At 36.1% G+C, this 22,070-nt stretch overlaps 1 pseudogene; it reads left to right on the plus strand.

Annotated features, from left to right (window-relative positions):
• The first annotated feature begins 1,560 nt into the window (after positions 1-1,560).
• LOC103582801 lies at positions 1,561-2,268 on the plus strand (annotated as a pseudogene).
• The last annotated feature ends 19,802 nt before the right edge of the window (positions 2,269-22,070 follow it).

Consider the following 22,070-nt stretch of genomic DNA (forward strand, 5'->3'; position numbering starts at 1 on the left):
TGATTCTTCTAGACTTTGCCCTGGTGGGGGCTGACAGAGTTTGGATATGTTGTCCCCTCAAAGTTCATGTCAAAATCTGATCCCAGGGGCCGGCCCGGTGGCGCACTGCTACATTGCTCCGCTTGGGAGCGCGGTGGCGCTCCCGCCGAGGGTTCAGATCTCACATACAGACCGGCCGGTCACTGGCTGAGCGAGGTGCGGGCGCAACACCGAGGGTTGCGATCCCGTTGCCGTCCCGGTCCGGTACGGGCACGACACTGAGGGTCTAGACTTTGCCCTGGTGGGGGCTGACAGAGTTTGGATATGTTGTCCCCTCAAAGTTCATGTCAAAATCTGATCCCAGGGGCCGGCCCGGTGGCGCACTGCTACATTGCTCCGCTTGGGAGCGCGGTGGCGCTCCCGCCGAGGGTTCAGATCTCACATACAGACCGGCCGGTCACTGGCTGAGCGAGGTGCGGGTGCAACACCGAGGGCTGCGATCCCGTTGCCAGTCCCGGTCCGGTACTGGTGCGACACTGAGGGTTGTGATCCATTGCCGGTCACAAAAAAAGACAAAAAGGGAAAAAAAAAAAAATCTGATCCCAAATATGGCAATGTTGGGAGTTGATTGGGTCATGGGGGTGGATCCCTCATGAATAGATTATTATGTTCCCAGGGATGGGGGGACAGTAGTGGGTGAATTCTCCACTCCGTTAGTTCATGAGAGAGCTGGTTGTTTAAAGGACCCTGGCACCTCATTTCTCTCTCTCTCTGTCTCTCTCTGTCTCTCTCTGTCTCTCTCTGTCTCTCTCTCTCTATCTATCTATCTGTCTATCTATCTCTCCTCCCCCTTATTTTCTTCACCACGTGATCTTGCACCTGCTGGCCATTTGTGGCTTTCTGCCATGAGAGAAACAGCCTGGGACCTGCACCAGATGGAGCCATCCTGGAATCAAGAGCTAAATAAACCTCTTTTCTTTGTAAATTATCCAGTTGCAGGTATTCTGTTATAGCAACACAAAAATGGACTAATACAGGGGCATTTTGTGGGGGCTCTGACCCCCCACACTTCTGCTCTGCATTGCTATAGGAGATGCCCTTTGTGGTGGCTCTAGCCCTGTGGTAGGTCTCTGCCTGGACTTCCAGGTCCTTCCATACAGCCTCTGAAATCAGGGTGAAGATGGCCATGCCTCTGCCACTCTTGCCTTCTGCTGGCCTGCAAACCTAACACCAAGGGGAAGCTGAAAAGGTTTCTGGCTTGTGCTCTCCAGAGCTGAGGCACAAACCAGTCTTGGGACTCCTTGAAGCAAGACTGCAAGGCTGGGAAGAAGTGATGCGCAGCTCTGGCTTCTCTTTCCCCATAACTGGGCGAGAGGTGTCTGTGGGGCACTCGCTGCCACCGCCACTACTGCCACCACTACTGCCACTGCATGCTATCTCTATGATGAGGAGGTGGAGGAGGAGCGTGAGCTCAGTGACAAAGTACATAAAGGATAAAGTATTTTATGAAACAGTTCTTCAATCAAGTATAACATTTTAATGCTTGGCATCTAGACTCCTTTGTGCCTTCACTATGATCATAGTCAAAGAATTTTTGAAGTTTGGACTTGCAATCTAGATGAAGAGATGAAGAAAATTCATCAAGTTATCCAAAAATATAATTACATTGCTATGGACACCGAGTTTCCAGGTGTGGTTTCAAGACCCATTGTAGAAATCAGAAGCAATGCTGAGTATCAGTACCAACTACTGTGGTGTAATGTAGACTTGTTAGAGATAATTCAGCTAGGACTGACATTTATGAATGAGCAAAGGGAATACCCTCCAAATACTTCAACATGGCAGTTTAATTTTAAATTGAATTTGACGGAGGACAAGTATGCCCAGGATTCTATAGAGCTACTAACATCTGGTATTCATTTAAAAAAGCATGAGGGTGAAGGAATTGAAACCCAGTACTTTGCATAACTTCTAATGACTTCAGGAGTGGTCCTTTGTGAAGGGGTCAAATGGTTATCATTTCATAGTGGTTATGACTTTGGTTAAGTAATCAAAATCCTGACTAACTCTAACTTACCTGAAGTAGATCTTGACTCCTTTCAGATCCTTCAGTTATTTTTTCCTGTTATTTATAATGTGAAGTATGTCATGAAGAGCTGCAAAAATCTCAAAGGTGGATTACAGAAAGTTTCTGAACAGTTAGAGCTGGAATGAATACGACCACAACATCAGACAGGATCTGATTCATTGCTCACAGGGCTGCCCTTTTTCAAAATGAGAAAAGTGTGAAGACATTAGTGACTTTTTCTCAGTTGTTAGGTTGGGAACATTAAAAATCTTACAGTAAAAGTTTTTGGGCAATAAGTACTTACTAAGTGAACATAAAATTTAGAGGTACCATCTAAGTCACATCCACCACACTTGAATGAAAGCATTCAAAAATAAGTCACCTTGAAATGTAGTTCAGAAGGAAATGGAAGAATAAGTTATTCATAGAATAAAAAATTTAAAAATTTAAAAAATCTTAGGAATCACGTTAAGTCCAACCATATTACTTTCTTAGGTGGCAAACAGGCCTGAAGCTAGCAACTTTTATAAGGTCAATCACATTACTAGTGAGAGAACTGAAGTTCTTTCTGTAGACTTTGTTAGTGCTGCTTCTACCAAGTCAAGGAATCCATACGTTAGGTTCCTCTAGTGTGGCCTTCACTTAGGCTTTAAACTGGTGGTAAAAACATTATTTGCTCATGACATTCTTCACTGCTTTGAAGATTTTATAGAGTAAGACTCATGGTTTTTTACTAGATTGAGTCTTACAAACGGGTTTTGAATTCTGAAGGAGTAAATAAATGTGAAGTAGCAATTGAATCAAAAGCCATTCTGGGTAGATTTTCCTTAAGTGGCAAAAGGCAGAAATCAGTTCCTCAAATATAAAAAAGTATGGAAGGATGAAATTTAAGGAACTCAAGTCTACCCTAAGGTTATCTAATTAAGTGATAATGCACAGGTATATCTCACTGTAGGTAAACACAAAAGAAAATCAGTTGTGTAAAAACAAATAGGATGAACTGCCTACAAAAATGTTTCCCTTTTTTGCAAAATAATTGCTGTGGAATTCTTTTGACTATATATTCTCTTAGACATTAAAGAATTGACAGAAAATTTAAAACTTTTTGTAGAAATATATTAATAGTATAAAGCATTAAAACTGTTTTGTCAAGTCGTACTGATCTGATCAATCTTCTGATTGATTCAGAAGTGATTTGGACTGTCTATTCAAGAGAAGTAAATATTTTGTAGTACTTCTCAGTGCTTCTTTAGAGTACTAAAATAACTTTTCGGATTTTTCAGGTTTACATTTTTAAAATGCCTTAATCGTTTAATGGTGAATTTCTGGCACTAATTCATTATCTTTATTTTACTAAGCTTCTTCAAGGACAGTAATCTAGTGTAAATTTTTAATTTTTTTCTGTCCATAACATGTTTATGGTTTGATTATTTTTAGCCAGTTCAGCCTTGCACATAGATTAAAGGCAACTTTTAAACCTAAACTTTTATTTCCTGCCATCATTGGTTATTTTCAGTCATTCTTACTGTAGAGTATTGTTAAATTAATGGAATAAAAATGTCTACCATTTTTTCTATGATTACAAATTCACAGAAAAGTGGTCTACATGTTAATGAGAAAAACATGCATTTATACATTTTTTTAAAAAAAGACTTCAAGACTATTCCATCTGAAGTGGCCAGATGCAGGGAGCAGTTTCCCCTGTGGAGGGGCACCACAGTGGCACCTCTGGGTCTATTCTCTAGAAAAATTAGGTCCTCTTAGGCCTTTGGGTTAATGATGGGAGGAGCACCCACAGAGACCTGTCAAATTCCTTAGAATCCTCCTCCCATTGTCTTGGCTATTAGTACCTGGCTGCCTCATAGCCATGATAATGTCTTCAGCAACCAGCCCCTGCACTGCATCTTTGGATTCTTCTCCTGAAAAATGCTCTTTCATTCTCTACCACATAACCATGCTGCAATTTTCCAAATCTTTGCACTCTGCTTCCCTTTTTATTATAAATTCTGTCTTTATGTCATGCCTTACCACCATAACTGAGTTATGTTACAAGTAGCCATGCAGCTGTCTGAATGCTTGGCTGCATAGAAATTTCTTCCACCAAATATTCTGGTTCATACTCTTCTTATTTTTATTTCAGTTTATCAATATACAATATAGTTGATTTTCATGTCACTTTATCAGTTCCTCCTTTTCCTCCCTCCCTCTCCCCCCTCCCCCATCAACATCATGTCTGTTCACATGCCACAACAAAATCAAAGAATTGTTGTGATTGTTGTGTCTTCGTTCCCCACCCCTCATCCCTTTGTTTATTTACTTATGTATTTTATAAGCTTCCACAAGTAAGTGAGAACATGTGGCATTTCTTTTTCTGTGCCTGGCTTATTTCACTTAATATAATTTTCTCTAAGTCCATCCACGTTGCTGGGAATGGTAGTATTTTGGGTATTTTTAATAGCAGAGTAGTATTCCATTGTGTCGATATACCACAATTTCCTTATGCACTCATCCCATGATAGGCATTTAAGCTGGTTCCAACTTTTGGCTATTATAAATAGATCTGCAATGTAAATGGGAGTACAGGTATCCCTTCAACATGATGACTTTTATTCCTCTGGGTATATTCCCAGCAGTGGAATAGCTGGGTCATATGGTAGATCTATCTGTAGTTATTTGAGGAACCTCCATACTATTAACCATAGAGGCTGCACCATTTTGTGGTCCCACCAATAGTGTAGGAGGGTTCCTTTTTCTCTGCATCCTTGTCAGCATTTGTCATTCTCAGTCTTTTGGATATTAGCCATCCTAACTGGAGTGAGATGGTGTCTCAAAGTGGTTTTGATTTGCATTTACCAAATGCTGAATGATGCTGAGCATTTTTATCATGTGTCTTTTGGCCATACATATATCTTCCTTTGAGAAATGCCTATTCAGCTCCTTTGCTCATTTATTAATTGAGTTACTTGTTTTTTTTTGCTGTTAAGTTGTTTGAGGTCCTCATACATTCTGGATGTTAGTCCTTTGTTAGATGTATATTTTGAAAATATTTCCTCCCACTCTCTTGGATGTCTTTTTGCTCTCTTGTTTCTTTTGCTGTGCAGAAGCTTTTAAGTCTGATATAATCCCATTTGTTTATTTTTCCCTCAGTTGACTGTGCTTTTATGGTAATAATCATAAAGTCTGCACCCAATCCTACTTCCTGGAGTGTTTCCCCTATGTTTTTTTTAAGGAATTTATTGTTTCAGGACATATATTTAATTCTTTAATCCATTTTGAGTTGACTTGGGTATATGGTAAGAGGTACAAGTCTAGTTTTATTCTCTTACATATGAATGTCCTATTTTCCCAGCACCATTTACTGAAGAGGTAGTCTCTTCTCCAGTCTGTGGATTTGGAGCATTTGTCAAAGATCAGATGGCTATAGGTGCATAGGTTGATTTCTGGATTATCAACTATAAGTAACTGTAGGCCAACAAATTGGAAAATCTGAAGGAAATGGAAAAATTGGGGGCACAAAAACACTACCAAAAATGAGCCAAGAAGACATAGAAAAACTGAACAGACCAATAACAATCAAAGAGATTGAAGCTGTTATCAGCAGTATCCCTACAAAGAAAAGCCCAGGACCAGGTGGCTTCACTACAGAATTCTACCAAACCTTGAAAGAAGAATTAATACCAATTCTCTACAAACTATTCCAAAAAACTGAAAGAGAGGCCATTTTCCCAAACTCATTCTATGAGGCAAACATCACCCTGATACCAAAACCAGACAAACATACAACAAAAAAATAAAACTACAGGCCAATATCATTGATGAATATAAATGCAAAAATCCTCAATAAAGTACTAGCTAGTATAATATAGCAACATATTCACACAATTATAGACCATGATCAAGTGGGATTCATCTGAGGGGCGCAAGGTTGGTTCAACATATGCAAATCAATAAATGTGATACATCACATCAATAAAATCAAAAACAAAAACCATATGATCATCTCTATAGACACTGAAAAAGCATTTGACAATATTTAACATTCATTCATGATAAAGACTCTCTATAAATTGGATATAGAAGGAAAGTATCTCAACACAATTAAAGCCATATGTGACAAACTCACTTGCAATATCATCCTGAATGTAGAAAAATTGAAAGCCTTTCCCTTAAGAACAGGAACAAGACAAGGTTGCCCATTCTCGCCACTCCTATTCAAAAAAGTGTTGGAAGTACTAGTCTGAGCAATCAGGGAAGTGAAGGAAATAAAGGGCATCCAGATTGGAAAAGATGAGGTCGAACTGCCCCTGTCTGCAGGTGACATGACCCTATACAGAGAACAGCCTAAAGACTCTACAAAGAAACTCTTAGAGTTAATAAGTGATTTTAGCAAAGTTGCAGGATACAAAATCGACATGCAAAAATCAACAGCATTTCTAAATTCTAACAATGAACTGGCAAAAAATGAAATAAAAAAGCTAGCCCATTTACAATAGTCCCCCCAATAAAATACCTAGGAATAAATTTAACCAAGGATGTGACAAATCCCTATGATGAGATCTACAAATCACTGTTGAGAGATATTAAAAAGGACACAAGAAGATAGAATGATATCCCATGCTCTTGGATCGGAAGAATTAACATTGTCAAAATGTCCATACTACCCAAAGTGATCTACAGAATCAATGCAATTGCCATCAAAATTCCAATAACATTTTGCCTGGAAATGGAATAAACATTCCTATCTTTCCTATGGAATAACAAAAGACCACGAATAGCCAAAGCAATCCTGAGCAAAAAAATAAAGCTGGAGGCATAACACTACCTGATTTTAAACTATACTACAAAGCAATAGTAACCAAAACATGTACTGGCGTAAAAACACACACATAGACCAGTGGTTCATTATTCTTAAGTCCCACCTTCCACAAAGTCTTAGGGAATGGACACAATGCAGCCAAGTTCCTTGCTATTGTGTAGGACAGGTAATATTTTGTCCAATTCTCAATAAGTTTCTTTTTTCTGAAACCTCACTAGCACGGCCTTACTGTCCACATTTCTATCAGCAGTCTGGTGAAAACCACTTAACCAATTTCTAAGAAGTTTCAAACTTCCTCTCATCTTTTTATCATCTTCTGAGTCCCCCAAACTCTTCCAACCTTTCCCCAACACTCAGTTCCAAAGCCACTTCCACATCTTCATGTATCTGTGTAGCAATGCCCCAGTTCTTGGTACCAATTTTCTGTATTAGTCCATTTTCTGTGTTGCTATAACAGAATACATGAGACTGGTTAAGTTATGAAGAAAAGAGATTTATTTGGCTCACAATTCTGGGATAGCTGCATTTAGTGCAGGCCTCAGGATGCTTCTACTCATAGTGGAAAGCAGCAGCTGGTGGGTGCAGGATCACATGGTGAGAGGAACAGAGAGAGAGAGAGAGAGAAAGAGAGAGAGAGAGAGAGAGAGAGAGAGAGAGAGAGAGAGGAGGTGATGGAGTCCTTTAAATAAATAAGTCTCACAGGAACTAATAGAGTGAGAACTCACTATGACCCCAGGAAGAGTGTTAATCTATTAATAAGGGATCTACACCCATGACCCAACCAGCTCCCAACACTGCCACATTGGGGATCAGATTTTGATATGAGCTTTGTGAGGACAACATATCCAAACTCTATCATTCTACCCCTGGTCCCCCAAAACTTATGACACTCTCACACTCAAAACACAATCATTCCATCCCCACAGTCCCCAGAGTCTTGGCTTGTTCCAGAACCAGATTAAAAGTCTAAAGTCCAAAGTCTCATCTGAGACCAAAGGCAAAACTCCTTACAGCTATGAACCTGTAAAAATCATAAATAAGTTCATCTACTTCCAACATACAATGGCAGAACCAACATTGGGTACACATTCCCATTCCAAAAGGGAGGAGTAGTCCAGAAGAAAGGAGAAACAGACTCCAAACAAGTCTGAAAGCCAGCAGGGCTGACACAAAATCTTAAAGCTCCAAAATAATCTCTAGTGACTACAAGTCCTGCATCCAAAGAAAGAAAATATAAGAGGAGAGAAAGCATTTGTTTACTTTAGAAAACTAATATATGTACAGGAAATGATAACTAGAAAATTGCCATTTTGCTACCTTCCTGGTAATACTTGATCAAGGCAAGAATTGTCAACAGATGATAACACAACTGGGAGAAATTTGTTATTATCAAGATATTTACATAGTTCTTAAGTATCTCTGAACAGATTACTTATTGATTAAAAGGGGGTGACTTTGTAGTAAAAAAATATGGAGGGTACCACCTTAACCAAACCATCCAAGTTAACACCACCAATAAGATAGCCTAAAATCCTGTGCCTCTTGATGTGATGCAGTAAGAAATTACAGCATCATTCATCTAGTATTTCTTCTAACACATAACCTGACACTAGAAATGAGAATACGATCAAACATAGAGGGATATTCCATAAAACAATTGGCCTGTATTGTTAAAAAACATCAATGTTTTGAAAAATTAAAATGGATATACTATTTTAGGTTCATGTAACCTAAAGACATGTAAATGCAGTGTGTGATTCTGGATTGGATCCTGTATTGAAGAAAAATAAATTCTACAAACCACATTTTTTTGAGGCAAATGGTGAAATTAGATAGGGATTGTATATTAGATAATAGTACCATAGCAATGATAAATTATCTGATTTTATCATTGTACTGTACACATATAAAATAATAACCTTGTTATGAGGACATACATGGTGAAATATTTAGGGGTTCTATTAGTTTACTAGGGCTGCTGTAACAAATTATTACAAATGTGGTGGCTTAAAGCAACAAAAATGTATTCTCTCACAATTCTGGAGGCAAGAAGCTTGAAATCAAAGTGTCAGCAGGGTCATGCTTCTTCTGAAGGTTCTGTGGGAGAATTATTTCTTGCTCCTATCAGCTTCTGGCAGCTCCTGGTGTCCATCTGATTATTGCAGCCTAACTCCATTTTGTCCCTCCATTTTCACATGGCTTCCTTTCTTGTGTCTTTTGTGTTTTCTCCTATTCTGTGTTTCATAAGCACATCCTTCATTGGATTTAGGGCCCATGCTTCTCAGGTAAAATCTTATTTAAAGATCCTTATCTTAATTGTATCTGAAAAGCCCTGTATTTCAAATAAAGTCATAATTCTGAGGTTCTAGGTGAACATATATTTTGGTGAGCTACTACTATTCAACCCACTATAGGGGTAGAGAATCATACACACAACCCATTCTCAGAAAGTTCAGCAAAATATTAAGTAATAAATATAGTAATAATAATAAACTGGCACAAGTACAAGCACACAGTGCAACAAAACAAATGCGGCAAAATGTAAACAATTTATGGACTTATGTGAAGTGTATAAGAATTTTCAGTGCAATAAACTTGCAATTTTTCTATATTTTGAGGTTTTTTATAATACAGTATAAATTGAATAACATCTAACATGTTTACGAAAATAAGAAAAATGTAAGGAATTTGAACATAAATTTTAAATTTATAATAAACAGACAAAACTATAGAATTAAAGAAGACAACTGAACTTAAGAACTTCATAGATGTGCAAAATAGCAGATTAAACACAGCTGAAGTGAGAATTATTAAACTGATAAGTACTAAAATATGTACTAAGTGACAAAGGGAAAAAAGGTTAAAAAATTTAGGAAACAGTATAAGAGAAGCAGGGGATGTCTTCCCAATGTATATATAATTGTCAACCTAGAAAAATAAGTGAGAAAGAATAGAGAAGAAGCAATATTTGAATAAATGATGTTTAAAATCTTCCTAAAAAAGAAACAGGCAGAAAACATAATTCAAGAGCATAATAAAGCCAAAGTAGTGTAAGTAAAATGAAATTCACATCTAGGAATATCATAGTAAACTCATAAAAACAAAAGCAATCAGGAATAAAAGGGCATAATCAGAACAATAGTAGTAATACCTACAGCTGTCATTAAATAGAAATTAGAATAATGCCAAAATAATGCTATAAAGAGAGGATAGTCTTTTTTTCAGCAAACGGTTATATAAGATCTGTATGTCTTTATTTTTTTAAAAAATAAACCTAAGGCTTCATACCATACACAAATATTAAATTGAAAGAGATCACAAACATAAACATAAAAACTAAAACTATGAAAATTCTATGAAAAAACAAAGTAGAATACCTTCATTATTTGGGGGGCAAAGGTTTCTTAAACAAGACATAAGGAGTAGTAATCATTAAAGCAAAACTTCAGATACTGTACCTTATCAAGATTAAAACTCCTTGGTTTTTAGAAGGCATTATTATGAAAATATAAAGGCAGTCTATAGACCTGGAGATAATGTTCATAATATATAAATCTGACAAAGAAATTGTATCTAGAGTATATAAAGGCTTACTACAACTCAGTAATATAAAGACACATCCTTAATTTAAAAATAGGCTATACATCTTATTAGAAACTTAACAGAAGACATAATAATGGCCAATTAAAACATAAAAAGGTACTCAGCATTATTAGTCATATGTGAATTGCAAATTAAGCCACAAAAGAACAATTCACATTTACTAGAATAGCTAAAATTAAAATGAATGGTAATTCCAAGTGTTGGTGAAGATTAGCTTGAAGTCTCATACATTTGCTGGTGTGAGTATAAAATGGTATAGACCATTTTGGAAAACAAATTTCACAATTTTTTTATACTAGTTAAATATACCTAACACATCACCAAGAAATTCCACTCTTAATTATTTACCTAAGAAAAATAACAAACTATGTCTACAGAAAGATACAGGCAAAAATTTCACAGTTGTCTATTCACAGCAGCTAAGATCTGTAGCCAACTCAAAAGTTCATTAAGAAGAGAATGTGTGAACTGTGAAATATCCATACACTTGAGAACTACGCACTGATGAAAATTACAAAGTATGTGAACATGTAACAACATGAATAAATAACAAAACAATATTTTTCGTTAAGGAAGCCAGACACAAGAGTACTTACTGCATGATCCCATGCATGGGAATGTCTAGTTAAATTTAACTGTAGACACTAATACCATAATAGCAGGGGACCTGAACACCCCACTGTCAATATTGGACAGATCAACTAGGCAAAGAATTAGCAGAGAAACACAAGATCTTAACAATACTCTAGACCAATTGGACTTGGCAGATATCTACAGAACATTCCATCCAACAACCTCAGAATAGTCATTCTTCTCATCAGCACATGGATCATTCTCCAGGATAGATCACATATTAGGACACAAATCAAGTCTCAACAAATTCAAAAAAATTGGAATTATCCCATGTATTTTCTCAGACCACAATGGATTAAAACTAGAAATCAATAATAAACAAAACCCTGAAAAGTATACAAACACATGGAAATTAAACAACATTCTACTTAACAATACATGAGTCCAAGAAGAAATCAAGCAGGAAATAAAAAAAATTATTGAAACCAATGAAAATAATGATACATCATACCAAAACTTGTGGGATACAGCAAAGGCAGTACTAAGGGGGAAATTTATTGCATTAAACGCCTACCTCAAAAAAATGGAAAGCTGGCAAGTGAACAATCTAATAAAGCGCCTTAAAGAACTAGAAAAACAAGAACAATCCAAACCTAAAGTTAGCAGAAGGAAAGAAATCATCAAGATCAGAGCAGAACTTAACGAAATTGAAACCCAAAAAACAATACAAAAGATCAACAAATCAAAAAGTTGGTTTTTTGAAAAGATAAACAAAATCGACAAACCACTTGCATGGCTAACAAAAAAAAGAAGAGAGAAGATTCAAATAACAAAAATTAGAAATGAAAAAGGTGATATTACAACTGACCCAAATGAAATACAAGGAATCATCCAAGACTACTATAAACAGCTATACACCAACAAGTTCGAAAACCTGGAGGAAATGGATAAATTCCTGGACTCACACAAGCTTCCAAAATTAAACCAAAAAGATATAGAAAACCTGAATAGGCCAATAACAATAAAGGAGATTGAAGATGTTATCAAAAAGCTCCCAAAAAAGAAAAGCCCGGGACCAGATGGATTCACAGCAGAATTTTACCAAACATTCAAAGAAGAAATGACACCGATTCTATACAAACTATTCCAAAAGATTGAAACAGAAGCAAAGCTTCCAAACACATTCTACGAAGCAAACATCATCCTGATACCAAAACCAGATAAAGATATAACCAAGAAAGAAAACTACAAAGCCATTTTCTTTGAGTTATAGGGAGATCTGACATGCCGGGCAGAACATTCCTGAAAAACAGTGTGTTACCAACCCCTCACCATTAGGCTGTTATAGTAGGTCTATGAAGTGCATGTCATATTATTTAAATTATTAAAAAGTATTAGAAATTATTTCAGATATGCAAAAAAATAAGTGAAAACACGTGGTATTTCTTTTTCACTGCCTGACTCGTTTCAAAATAGTTGCAGATAGATCTACCATATGACCCAGCTATCTCACTGCTGGGAATATATCCAAAGGAATGGAAATCATCAAGTCGAAGGTATACTTGTTTCCCAATGTTCATTGCAGCACTCTTCACAATAGCCAAGAGCTGGAATCAGCCCAAATGTCCATCATCGGATGAGTGGATATGGAAAATGTGGTATATCTACACAATGGAATACTACTCAGCTATAAAAACGAATGAAATACTGCCATTTGCAACAACATGGATGGACCTTGAAAGAATAATATTAAGTGAAACGAGTCAGGCAGTGAAAAAGAAATACCACATGTTTTCACTTATTGGAGGGAGCTAAAGGTGAATGAATCAATTCACACACATACATACACACACACACACACACACACACTCTCACACACACACGCACAAAAACAAACAAACATCATCAACGACAACAACAAAAAAATACCGGGTGGGGGGGAGAGGAAGTTTTAACAACCATAACTTTTTTTTTTTGAAGTTCTTACAACAAGAAAATTGAGGGGACACATCTGGGTGGGAGGGGGGCGAGGGAGGAGGGAGGGAGGTTTCGGTGATGGGACACAATAACTAACTACATTGTATATTGACAAAATAAAAATAAAAATAAAAAAAAATAAAATCTGAAAAGAACGTTCTCTTTGAGTAGGAAATAAAGTATCTCTTTTATAAAAAAAAATATATGAAGAACTCTTAAAGCTCAACAATAAGAAAAGAATCTAATTTAAAAATGAGCAAAATCTGAACCTCACCAAAGAATACATACATATATACATACACATATACACACACACATGGCAAATAAGCATATGAAAAGATCTAAATCCAATTGCAATTAAAACATTGAGATAGTATTTTGTACTTATTAAAATGGCTACTATTGAAAGCACTGGCAACAGCAAGTGTTGACAAGTATGTGAAGCAACAGGAACTAGCATTCAATGCTAGTGGGAATGCAACATGGTACAGCTACATTGAAAGACAGCTTGAAAGATTTTTTGAAAAGAAAACAAAATTTTAACACATCCATTATCTAGGTGGTATATATCCAAATGGGTAGAGAAACTTATGCCCACATAAAGTCCTGGACTTAAATACTTACAGCAGCTGTATTCATAATTGCCAGAACTTAGAAGCAAACAAGATGTCTTTCAATAATAGAATGAATAAACTGTGGTATATCCTTACAACAGAATATCATTCAGTGATAAAAAGCAAAAATCTAACAAGCCACAAGAAGACATGTAGAAAACTTAAAATGGATATTGCTAAAGAAAAGAAGCCAACCCTAAAAGGCTACATACTACATGATTTCAACTATATGATATAATGAAATAGGCAAAACTATAGAGACAATAAAAATAAAATAAAAAAATAAATAAATATAAATAATAAATAAATAAATAAATAAATAAATAAATAAATAAATAAATAAATAAATCACTTGTTCCCAGAAGGATTTGGGGGAAGGGAAAAAGGAAGGAATGAATAGGTGAAATACAGGGGATTTTTAGGGCAGTGAAACTATCTTGGGTGATACTGTAGTGGGGAGTACATGATATCTCATGTATTTATCAAAACCTGTAGAATGTACAACATAAAGAGTGAACCCTAGGGCCGACCCTGTGGCTCACTCGGGTGAGTGCGGTGCTGTTAGCACCGAGGCCGCGGGTTCGGATCCTATATAGGGATGGCCGGCACGCTCACTGGCTGAGCATAATGCAGACGACACCAAGCAGAGGGTTGTGATCCCCTTACCAGTCAAAAAAAAAAAAAAAAAGAGTGAACGCTAATGCAACCTATGGACTTTAATAATAACATATCAATTTTGGCTCATCAATTATTACATATGTACCACACTAATGCAGAACTGTTAATATGGAAAATTGGAGAAAGGGAAACTTGAAGGGCATATGGGAATTCTATAGCTTCATTAAGTTTTTCTGTAAACTTAAAACTGCTCAAGAAATAAGTCCATATTTTTTTTGAAAAAGTAATCGATGCAAATATTTAGAACAAGGAGAAAAATAAACCAAAGTGTTATAACAATGTGTGATGAACTAATGTGTGATAAACTAGTGTTATAATATCTGTGTTAGAGGAAATAAAATATATGAAACATATAACTCAGTCTAAGAATTAAGTAAAATTTCTCAAAGATCAATAAAGAAGAAATTATCTAGATGGTGGATTATGAAAAGCCCATCAGTAGAAGAATCAGCAAGTGTGAAATAAAGAGAAAGTCACTGTACATAGTTGAAAAAGAAGATGTTTATAGTGTAATGAATAACAGAATTCTGGAGGAACTGTGGCAAGAAATGAGACTGGAGCATCTGGACAGTTGAAGTATTTATAAGCAATGTTTAGGATTTCAGACTTTATCCTAAGAATAATGGGGATGTATGGAACGGTTTTATATAGAGGAGTGACATCATCATATTTACCTATAAAGATAACTCTAACTACAATATGAAAAATGGATTGGATGGGAGCAAAAATGGATGCAGTGAAACAAGTTAGGAAGTCAGCAGGCAAAGATCGGATTTGTGCAGCTGGAATAAATTCTACTCCATGTGGCTGGTGTCATGTACAGATGTGAATTCTCACGGTGACTGAAGGACATGAAAAGCCTGTACTTCTATTTGGTAAGGTGTTGGATATTTTTCTTCTTTGTGTAAATGTCTTAGTAAGCTTCTGTATCCTTTGTCTTTAAATGTACTCTATAACCATTAACAATGTCTGTTAACATTTTTCCTTCAATCACATCACTCACACTGAAACACTCAGCTACATAAAGGACATGCAAATAAATCCTTAGAATAAAAAATTATGTTATATTATACAACTACAATGCAATAAAATTTTGGAGGTGAAGGCATTATTTTAAAATTTAGAAATAAATACGACATATGACAGGATAATTTACTATTGTGTTGATTTCTGTTTTATATTCATGGTTGTTGAATAAAGTGAAAAAAGGAATTCTTGTTCTTTGAATTTTTCCTTCCTCTATTGCAAGAATCTAGTCAGTCCATAGCTCCTTTGTCTCCAACATGTTTGCAATATCCAAGTAGGAGTTATTTAAGGACAATATAGATTTTCTAAATGTTCCTTAGGAAGAGAAAGAGAAAGAGAAACAGAGAGAGAGAGAAAAAGAGACAGAGGCAGACACGCAGAGAGAGACAGAGAGAGCCTGATAAAGATATAAGTGCTATGAAGAGTGAAGATTTTCCTAGACTCAGTAGGAATGGGAAGTTTGTGGATTTTATACATAATAGGCACCCATGAAAACCTCAGGACTTGTAGGACAATGGCTTTTAGCCAAGGAAAAGAATTCTGCTTTTAAAAAGAGCATTGAGTCCTATTCATGAATTATGTACCCACTCCTATATCCTGGAGTGTTTTCCCTATTTTTTCTTTAAGGAGTTTTATTGTTTCAGGGTGTATATTTAATTTTTTAATCCGTTTTGAGTTGATTTTGGTATTTGGTGAAAGATACTAGTCTAGTTTCATTCTCCTACATATGATTGTCCAGCTTTCCCAGCACCATTTGTTGAAAAGGCAGTCTCTTCCCCAGTACATAGACTTGCTGCCTTTGTCAAAGATCTGATGGCTGTAGGCTTATGGGTTAATTTCTGGGTTCTCTATTCTGTTCCATTGATCTGTGTCCGTTTTTATGCCAGTATCATACTGTTTTGGTTATTATAGCTTTGTAATATAGTTTAAATTCAGGTACTGTTATGCCACCAGCTTTATTTATTTATTTATTTTGGTCAGGATTGCTTTGCCCAAAAAGCACAGGCAACTAAAGGTAAAATTTAAAAAAAAATTGGGTTATATCAAACTAAAAAGCTTCTGCACAGCAAAAGAAACAATCAACATAGTAAAAAAACAACCAACAGAGTGGGAGAAAATATTTGCAAAATATGCATCTGACAAAGGATTAATATAGTAAAAAAACAACCAACAGAGTGGGAGAAAATATTTGCAAAATATGCATCTGACAAAGGATTAATATAGTAAAAAAACAACCAACAGAGTGGGAGAAAATATTTGCAAAATATGCATCTGACAAAGTGTTAATATCAAGAATATACAAGGAACTCAAACAACTTTACAACAGAAAACCATTAACCCAATTAAAACATTGGCAAAGGAGCTGAACAGACATTTCTCAAAGGAAGATATACGAATGGCCCACAGACACATGAAAAAGTGCTCAATATCGCTCAGCATCCTGGAAATGCAAATCAAAACCACACTGAGATACCATCTCACTCCAGTTAAGATAGCTAACATCGAAGAGACTGAAAATGATAACTGATGAAGAGGTTGAGGACAAAAAGGAACTCTTATCCACTGTTGGTGGGGCTGCAAAATGGTCCAGCCTTTATGGAAAATGACATGGAGGTTCCTCAAACAATTATAGATAGATCTATCATATGACCCAGTGATCCCATTGCTGGGAAGATACCAAGAAGAATGGAAATCATCATGCCAAAGGGATACCTGTAGTCCAATGTTTATTGCAGCTCTATAAATAATAGCCAAGAGCTGGAACCAGCCAAAATGTCCATCATCTGATGAGTGGATAAGGAAACTCTGGTACATCTACACAATAGAATACTACTCTGCTGGGCTGGCCCGGTGGCGCACTGGATAGTGCGCCGCTTGGGAAGCGCGGCGGCGCTCCCGCCGAGGGTTCGGATCCCACATACAGACCGGTTACAAAGAAAGTGTGGGGGGTAGAAGACAGAATAAACACAAAAATTCCTTGAACTATTTATGTCAAGTGCACAGATACAAAGTGGGGAAAGGAAGGGAGGGGTGAAGAGGAATGCATAAATGGGCATTAAAATCAAGTACAATGTATTTTGAGAAGTAAAATAAAATAAAATAAAATTTTAAAAATAAATAAATAAATAAATTAATTAATTAATTAAAAAGAAAATTTAACCAAAAAGCCACCAGATTACATGGAGTCATAGAGATTTATTTATTTTTACTATTTACTTATTTAATTACACATACATGTGGGGTAAAACCTTGGTTTTCAATAATTGTGTACAAGTTTGGTGGTTAGATCATTATAGTTAGCTTATTCATCATTACAATACACAATCATTCTTTTTGTCCATTGGTCAATTAATCCATAGATAAACAAATGAACGATAAAGATAGACAGAGTGACAGAGAGAACGAAACAATCACAGTAATACATTAAACTTTTAGAAAACTAGAGGTGGAAATGGGGAGGGGAGGGGTAGGGGGAGGCTAATGAGGAATTACTTATGGAGATTTAAACCATTAAGCAGTGTGGGCCAAACTCCATAGGAACCTTCACAAATATCTGATGTATCTCTGGCACCTTTGTATAACTCTAGGTGGATATGGGAGTATTAGCTCTTACAGTGACTGAAAATGTAATCTCTCTCAAATTTAACAAAATGCAGGTTTTGATTTTATATTAGTTTTCTAGAGCAGTCATAGCTAAGTACCACAAACCAGGTGGCTTAAAATATCAATTTATTCTTTCACAGTTCTGGAGTCCAGAATCCTGAAATCATGCTCCCTCCAAACACTCTATGAAAGATTCTTTTCTTAACTCATTTAGCTTCCTGTAGTTGCTGGCAATCCTTGGCATTCCTTGGTTTGAGGTAGCATAACTCCAGTCTCTGCCTCCATCTTCTCATAGTCTTCTTCACTGTGTGTTTTGTCTGTGTCTCAGTGTTTAATTTTTCCTCTGTTGTTTTTAAAAAGACATCATTCACTGAATGAATGTCCAGCCTAATCCAGTACGACCTTATCTTAACTGGATTATATCTGCAAATAACCTATTTCCAAAGAAGGTTACATTCACAGAAACCAGCAGATAGGGATTCAGCATATCTTTTGGAAAGGGCACAATTAAAACCACAAAAGTCTGCTCTTGACCCTCTGCAAATTCTTATCTTTCCCCCATAAAAAGTACATTTGCCACATGCCAACATCCTTAAATGCATTGACTCATTACAGCATCAATCTAAGTCCTAAGTCTTACCTAAATGTCATCAACACAAATCGTCTCAAATCTCATATTCTAAATCATCTAAATCGGGTATTGGTGATACATTAGGTATGGTCCATCATAGGGCAAAATTCCTATCCATCTGTGTACCTGTTATCTGTTTCCATAATGCAATGGGACAAGTATATGATAGACATGGGTTCTACACAAGTATAAAATGGAGCAAATAAAATTCCATTAGGTTTCCAAACCTGAGAGTAATCATCTGTGACTTGATACTCAACCTTCTGGGTCTATGCAGATCCCACTGTCCCCACTGGCCTCTAAACCACCCTAGAGTAATTCATCTCTTTTCTTGACAGATAAGAGATGTTTACAGCCAAGTAGATTTATTTGTTTGTTCCCTACCTGCAGAATTTCAGAGATCCCACAGTCTTCCTTTATTTCATTCCATTTCTGTTCCCTTCAGTCCAAGCTGGCGGTGTTTTTGGTGATTGCATGTGCATTTCCCTTATGACTCCAGGTTTATTTTTAAAAATTGCTTTGGCTATTTGTGATCTTTTGTGGTTCCATATGAATTTTAGAACTTTATTTTCTATTTTTGTAAAGAATGCCATTCGAATTTTGGTAGAAATTGTGTTGAATATTTAATTACAGAGAAGACACACAGGGAAGAAATCCCTGAGCCTGTGCTTTATAAAAACCCTTGTGGGTCTTTCATGCATATGAAGAGATTTAAGCCATTAGACATGATGATTCTCCATATATCTTTCCTGGACAACCCAACTTGTATTCTCAGCTTCTGCTGAGATGGTTGATTGGATCCATGAGTCACATGCCTAACCAATCCAGCAGTTGGTTGTCCAGCCACAGCCTTGGTGTTCTTTCTAGGGCATGTCTTAGCATCTTTTGCAATATGAATAGGCTGAGAATTTTCTAAATCATCAAGTTCTAGTTGCTTTTCTTCTCAATTTTCTCTTCCTCTCACATTTTACTGTAAGCAGCAAGTAGAAACCAGACTAAACCTTCCACATTCTGTTTGGAAATCTCATCAGGTAAATATTCAAGATCATCACTTAAAAGTTCTGCTTTCCACCCAACAGAAGTAGACAGTTCAGTCACATTTTCTGCCATTTTATATCAAGGATCACCTTTCCTCCAGTGCCCAATAACATGTTTCTTATTTCTGTCTGAGAATTTATTAGAAGCATTTTAACCTCCATATTTCTAACAGCAGTCTCTAGGCTTTTCTATCATGTGCCTCAAAATTTTTCAAGCCTCTTCCCATAACCCAAAGCTATTTACACATTTTTAATTATTTGCTACAGCAGCATCCCACTTCTTGGAACCAAAATCTATATTAGTTTCCTAGGGCTGCCATTAACAAATGAGTACAAAAAGGTGACTTAAAACAATGTAAACTAATCCTCTCTTAGTTCTAGAGGCTAGAAATCTGAAATCCAGTGGTTGGCAGGGCCATACTTCCTCTGAAAGCCCTAGGGAAGAAACTTCTCTTGCCTCTTCTACCTTCTGGTGGTTGTTAGCAATCCTTGGTGTTCCTTGGCTGGTGATAGCATAACTTCAATCTTTGCCTCCATATTCCCATGCTCTTCTTCCTCATGTCTCAGTGTCTACATAACCCTCTTCTTTATTTTATAAACATATCAGAAACTGGATGAGGGCTCAACCTATTCCAGTATGATCTCATCTTAATTTGTTTACATCTGCAAAGAATTTATTTTCAAATAAGGTCACATTCACAGGTACTGGGAGTTAAGACTTCAACATATCTTTTTGCAGGACACAATTCAATACATAACAGATATGGATTTAAGTTTTATTTAAATAAAATAAATTTTGTGACATTTTCTAAAACATCTGTGCTTGTGGAATAAGACATCCATTAGAGGTATTAAAAATTATACTATTTAGTAACTCTAATGTTAAATAAGAAAACAAAATTATAGAGCATTTGGAGAATAACAACAATTACACCATTAGACATTAAAATATATGGGGTATGGCTAACATTGTACTTATATAAAATCCATAGACTCAAAAATGTTTTGATTAAACGTGAATGAAAATAATTGAACCCAGCATTCAATTTGAGAAGTTAGAAAGACTATAGCGAAAAGTTAAGAGAAGCAGGAAGAAGAAAATGACACGAAGAAAAGCAGAAATTGATGATTTAGAAAATAAAAATAATGCAATGAATCATTATCTTAAAAAAGACCAATGCAATCAGGGCTGGATTCACAGGTATGTGACTTGTGCAGTTGCACAGGTCCTTGTGGTGAAAAAGAATCCATATTTGGTTTAAGGATTCTGCTGTTGCTGTCTTGACAGCTAATAATTATACTTTTGAAATTGGGTTTTATAAGTAAAACCACATGAGACAATCAAGCATGTGCATGAACAGAGAAGGTATGTGCAATATGCATGCTCCCTGTTGTTCCTTGATACCTCATTTGCACATAGAATTTGTGGTGACCAATGAGCATAGAATTCCAGTGGACCGTGGATGTGTGGCAATTAAGTCAGCAAAACCCCAACTGAGCATCAGAAAAGTGACTAAGTGACTTATGACTAAGTGAGCAAGGGAGCTGACATCCCTGAGAGGACATGCCCTTGGTTTCAACCAGAACTTATTCCAAATGCAAAAAAAAGGCAATGGTAGCCTAAGAAGCATTAGCAACCAGGCAATCCTACCATATCCTTTCCTAGTCATCTTACTTTCCTATATTAGCCAATTATACTAAAAATGATGTAATAGAAGGAAAGGGAAAGATAAAGCAATTCATTAGTTATTTCCACTAAGTGATTTCTATTCATCAGTAATCCATAGATAAAGTCTGTAGAATATATGCATATCAAAAAATGAAACAAAAACAGTTAAATCAGTTTTGTGCAGCATTTACACTATTGTGGTAATAATGATATGTGTATGCATGCCTGAGCTACAAAATATAAATTGTATAATGTCAGTGATTTCACATATGGTTTAAATTCTCTTATATCTGCATTTAAAACTACCATTTCACAATAAGAAGACGTGATGTAAAATGTATGGTAATAATATAAGATTTCAATTCTTTACACAAAATGGTAACTGACATCAAAATTAAAAAAACAAAGGAACACTATGGCAAGTGAGAAAAGGACTTGTCTCTTTGTGTGCATAATCAGGCACAGGAGAGGATGGAGTGAAGTTCAGAAGTCCATTTGTAATATTAAATTAAAATATACATATTGAAATTTAGGAATTTCAGGATCACTTTGTCAACCTGCTTCCAGAATCTTAGAAGCCAGGCTTGTATATATAATGTTGGTAACTAGATAATTTATCTGTAGAAAAATGTAAGGACTTCAGAGAAAAGACATTTGTGAGTTCTCCAAACTGAAGAGCTGGCTTACTGTCTAATAACTATGAATTGAAATTTTCTGTTTGAAGAGCACTGCTTATACACAAAGAGCTTTCAATAAATTCTTTAATGTTTTACTCCTAAATGTAAACTGACAGTA

This window comes from Galeopterus variegatus, unplaced genomic scaffold (genome assembly GCF_000696425.1).
Source record: "Galeopterus variegatus unplaced genomic scaffold, G_variegatus-3.0.2 Scaffold184, whole genome shotgun sequence".
NCBI classification, from domain to species: domain Eukaryota; kingdom Metazoa; phylum Chordata; class Mammalia; order Dermoptera; family Cynocephalidae; genus Galeopterus; species Galeopterus variegatus.